We start from the raw sequence: 6,000 nt of genomic DNA on the forward strand, positions 1-6,000 counted from the left end.
GCGACACCTGAAGACCCGCGACACCTGAAGACCCGCGACACCTGAAGACCCGCGACACCTGAAGACCCGCGACACCTGAAGACCCGCGACACCTGAAGACCCGCAACACCTGAAGACCCGCTACACCTGAAGACCCGCAACACCTGAAGACCCGCAACACCTGAAGACCCGCAACACCTGAAGACCCGCAACACCTGAAGACCCGCAACACACGACGACCCGCAACACCTGACGACCCGCAACACCTGAAGACCCGCAACACCTGAAGACCCGCAACACCTGAAGACCCGCAACACCTGAAGACCCGCAACACCTGAAGACCCGCAACACCTGAAGACCCGCAACACACGACGACCCGCAACACCTGAAGACCCGCAACACCTGAAGACCCGCAACACCTGAAGACCTGCAACACCTGAAGACCCGCAACACCTGAAGACCCGCAACACCTGAAGACCCGCAACACCTGAAGACCCGCAACACCTGAAGACCGGCAACACACGACGACCCGCAACACCTGAAGACCCGCAACACCTGAAGACCTGCGACACCTGAAGACCCGCGACACCTGAAGACCCGCGACACCTGAAGACCCGCGACACCTGAAGACCCGCGACACCTGAAGACCCGCAACACCTGAAGACCCGCAACACACGACGACCCGCAACACCTGAAGACCCGCGATACCTGAAGACCCGCGACACCTGAAGACCCGCGACACCTGAAGACCCGCGACACCTGAAGACCCGCGACACCTGAAGACCCGCGACACCTGAAGACCCGCGACACCTGAAGACCCGCAACACCTGAAGACCCGCAACACACGACGACCCGCAACACCTGAAGACCCGCGATACCTGAAGACCCGCGACACCTGAAGACCCGCGACACCTGAAGACCCGCGACACCTGAAGACCCGCGACACCTGAAGACCCGCGACACCTGAAGACCCGCGACACCTGAAGACCCGCGACACCTGAAGACCCGCGACACCTGAAGACCCGCAACACCTGAAGACCCGCAACACACGACGACCCGCAACACCTGAAGACCCGCGATACCTGAAGACCCGCGACACCTGAAGACCCGCGACACCTGAAGACCCGCGACACCTGAAGACCCGCGACACCTGAAGACCCGCGACACCTGAAGACCCGCGACAACTGAAGACCCGCGACACCTGAAGACCCGCAACACCTGAAGACCCGCAACACCTGAAGACCCGCGACACACGACGACCCGCAACAGCTGAAGACCCGCGACACCTGAAGACCCGCAACACCTGAAGACCCGCGACACCTGAAGACCCGCAACACCTGAAGACCCGCGACACACGACGACCCGCGACACCTGAAGACCCGCGACACCTGAAGACCCGCGACACCTGAAGACCCGCGACACCTGAAGACCCGCGACACCTGAAGACCCGCGACACCTGAAGACCCGCGACACCTGAAGACCCGCAACACCTGAAGACCCGCGACACACGACGACCCGCGACACCTGAAGACCCGCGACACCTGAAGACCCGCAACACCTGAAGACCCGCGACACCTGAAGACCCGCAACACCTGAAGACCCGCAACACCTGAAGACCCGCAACACCTGAAGACCCGCAGTACACGATGACCCGCAACACACGGTAAGAATCTTTTCTAGTGTGTGAATGTGTGATCTTTATTGTAGACGTGTATCATTTGTTGAATACAATATCTCAAATTGAGCTTAAAGAGAGACACTCTCTCTCTCTCTCTCTCTCTCTCTCTCTCTCTCTCTCTCTCTCTCTCTCTCTCTCTCTCTCTCTCTCTCTCTCTCTCTCATACACACACACACACACACACACACACAAACACAAACTCACTCATCCATCACTGACCTCTGAGTTTCTGGAACGTACTGATGTTTGTGTTTGTGAAATGTATGAAAACACTCTCAGAAAACATTTCTAGTGGACTGAACCCAACACACACAGAGTGAGGTGTATGTGTGTGTGTGTGTGTTTCATCAGTGCAGTATTTTGGCGTTTGTTTCATTGATGGTGATCATGTGTATGTTGTCACATGTTGTGTGTTCAGTCAGATCCTGCAGTGAAACAGTTTAATCAAAAAACCGTGTGCTGTCGATCTGTGACCTTTTTCCTCAAGACACACACACACTTAATCGTTTGTTCGTTCGTTCATTCATTCATTGATTCGAGGAGAGTTTGTGATTATGCATGTGTGTATAGCTTTGAATCACAGTGGATTTAACATGAACAACAGAAAATCCTATTATTAATTATTATTAGAGAAAGTTCTGGTGCAACCGAATAAAGTGAAGTTAGAAACTTTTACTAGTTAATAATAAGTTGATGTTACAATCAACACTCTACAATTTTCCATGTCATAATCATTAATCATTTGTTAACAAACAAGTATTCAATGAGCTCATTGTTTCTGCCTTAAATTATTACATTGTTTAAATTTATATATTTTTCGCTAACTGTGATTTTGTATATGTACATTTCTGAAATACATAACTTAGACAGTCTCCTCTGATAACAGATCACTGTAATGTGGACTCGTGCACTTCAGTAAAGCTGCTTTGAAACGATGTGTATTGTGAAAAGCGCTGTACAAATAAATGTGAATTGAATTGAAGAAAGAACGTTCAAGGAACTTCCAGTGAACTCAAAAGCGCAGGGATGATTTGATCTCATAACACTATCAAAGCACATTCTGTCTCTAGAAGACTCATATTCAGTGTCTGACTTGTGCATATGAATCATAAGCGAGTGTTACACACACAGACCGTCTCTCATCATCTCACACACTTGCCCAGTTCAGGCCTAAAAATATCCGAGCACAAACCCGAACACACAGTTCACCGCGAGGCGACGACTGAACCGGAAGCGCTTTACCGCTTCATTACGACAAGAGCTCCATTCAGTCCTGAGACTCGTAATGTTTTATTGCCGTAACCCGCGCCTCACACTCTCGCAGCGCAGAGCAAACACAGACGGCGTGTAGGATAATATTTGTGCATGTGTGTGAGTGTGTGTCGCGGGCCGAGACAGACGCATCGGTGTTCTGTACAGCAGGTAGTTCTTAAATCCATTATCACGTCTCTTATAATGCTCAAATCTGCGGCCGGCTTCAGTAGCGCACACATAAACACACAGCGAGAAACAGGAGAACTTCCTCTGTAATGTTATTGTGGGCAGGTAAAGATCTGTAACGGTCTAATATTAATAATAATAACTTATTACCACACCTGACACTGATGGCGGATTGAGAACGTACAGTTATTCAGCCATTAAAACTGTGTTTGCCACTGAAGCCTCTGGTGCTCTCGGCCATTTTGGACCGAAAAATTTGATTTTTGTTGTTGGAATGGTCGAAACTTGCTAAGGTTTTGGCACTTGCTGTGAGAACACAAAAATAAAAAATCATGATTCATAAAGTTTAAATGGTCCTGTAAAAATCATAGATATACATAATAAAGGCTAGATGTCTCGTCCGTGCTGCTGGCCAATGGAGGTCGCCGTCCGCACTGGCGGCCATCTTGCCACAGGCAGCTCGCTCACTCGTAACATTGTGTTTTAATGGCGCATGTACTTTTTAAATAACCATAACTTGCTCAAGTTTCTACCGATTTTCAAACGGTTTGGTTTGTTATAAACGTCAGAGATGTAGTTATGACTCTGCACACTTATGAATAATAAGTGTAGGGGGTTCCGGTAAGATGGCGGTCCGTGCAGTCGCATCTCACTGAGCTCCTCGAGAAGTCCCGATGTTTTAGTTAATTAAAAATACATATCCACTTTTAACTGCCATTTGTCTAGTTCTCAGCACGAAAATGAAGAAACATAACAGCGGAAAGCCTCCGGTGCAAAAAAGTCTCCCATTTGAAAGCTGTGTGAAGATGGATGTACACGACTATGCAGATATGGCTAACGCTAGCAAGAACAAACGAGGGCCGACAACTCCAGCGGAAACCCCCGAAAAAACACACCTGGAGAAGAAAACGAAAGGTTTGTCTCAAGAAGAAACAAACACCGAAACCATATTGAATGCTATCAATTCTCTCGGTCAACGTGTAGACGACCGCATGGAAGAATTTAGCACGCAGTTGCAACAGCACAGCTCCATGCTAGCCTCTATTGCTAAATCGGTGCAGTTCAATGCAGAAGAGCTAAAAGAGTGTAAAACGAAAATAAAACACCTGGAAAAGAAAGTGGAGACACTGTCTAAAGAGAATGAAGACATGAGGGGTCGAGTACTGAATAATGACAGATACAAAAGACGGTGGTGCTTGCGCATCAAAGGGAAAAAAGAAACGGCTAATGAAAACATAAGAGAGGAGGTGGTGGAGCTTCTTCGCAGGATTGCACCGGACCTGGCGGTAAAGTTAGATGAAGCAGTCGACGTTGTCCACAGAGTGGGAAGAATGATCGACAACCGGCAACGACAAATAATCATTTTATTTGTGCGACGAGCAGTGAGAGATGACATCTGGAGGCGAACAAAAACTTCTCCAATCTGCAAAGAAGAAGGGATTCGTTTTACTGAAGATTTGACTCAAGAGGACTGGCGTTCCAGACAGGCTCTCTGGCCCAAAATCGACCAGGCTAGAAAGGAAGGAAAGGCTGCAGGCTTCAGGGGCCCGTTTGGATTCATCGAAGGCAAGCGTATTATGGAGGACACTTAAGTTAGGGGATGATACTAGTGCTTAAAATAAATACATAGTGGATCAGTTCGGGTGATGGGACTTCTACCTCAACGTTTTTACTCCACCTCCCTACTTTTTTCCTTTATTTTTTATTTTTTTATTTTTTCCTTTCTCTCTTCACAAAAAGTTCATTTGTTCATGTGTTCTGTATTTCAGTTAAATACTGACCTTTCTTTTATTTCCTTTAATACAAGGGGACTTAAAGACTCAGTTAAGCGAAAAGCTGTCTTTTTGTTTTGCAAAGGGCAACAAGCACATTGCACCTTTCTTCAAGAGACTCACTCTGATATATCTGATGTTAAGTTTTGGTCACAACAATGGGGAGATAAAATTCTCTTCAGTCATGGGACAAATCGGTCGGCTGGAGTTGCCATATGTTTCAACAGATGCCCTGGTAAGATTCTGGGTGAAAAAGCAGACATGGAGGGACACTGGGTAGCCTGTGTTTTGGAAATTGATGCTAATCTTGTTATTCTGATTAACATATATGGTTATAACAACGATACCAAAAATAGAAATCTGTTACATCAAATATCAGAAGTTATCATAGAACTAAAAGCAAAATTCCCCACAGATCATATTATTGTTGGAGGGGATTTCAATTTATCTCCTGATGAGTGGATGGATAGATGGCCTTCCAAGTTATTGAGTGAACATAGAAACACAATGTTGGAAGCTTTTGCTAATAATAACCAATTGATAGACATCTGGAGAAGTTTACATAGTGGAGTGAAACAGTTTACCTGGCATAAACCTAATGGTCAAAACAAATCTCGAATTGATTATTGGTTGATATCAAACTCAATATCAGATCATGTCACAGAAACAGAAATTGCTAGCTGTCCTTTAAGTGATCATTGCATTATTAACCTCAAAATTCGAAACAGTACTAAAAATAACAAACCAAAAGATTATTGGAAATTTAACTCTCAGTTACTAAAAAATTCAGAGTTTTGTCATTCCATTAAAAAAATTATTTTTGATATAAAAAATGACAATACTCTAGACACATCTATACTAAAATGGGAATTTTTGAAATTTAGTATTAGAAAGCATTCAATAACGTTTGGTAAAAAAGTGAATAAAGAAAAGAGAGCTCAAGAAGTAACAGTGGTTAAAGAACTCATGACACTTTATAGTAAATCAGATTGGAGTGAAGTGGACAAAGAAAAAATAAGTAATTTGCAATCCAAATTGGATAGAATGTATATAGATAAAGCTAAAGGTGCATATATTAGATCCAGGGCCCGGTGGATTGAGGAAGGAGAAAAGAATACTGCATACTTTTGC

Source organism: Rhinichthys klamathensis, unplaced genomic scaffold (assembly GCF_029890125.1).
Source record: "Rhinichthys klamathensis goyatoka isolate OS25496 unplaced genomic scaffold, OSU_Roscu_1.1 h1tg000545l_1, whole genome shotgun sequence".
In the NCBI taxonomy this organism is placed as follows: domain Eukaryota; kingdom Metazoa; phylum Chordata; class Actinopteri; order Cypriniformes; family Leuciscidae; genus Rhinichthys; species Rhinichthys klamathensis.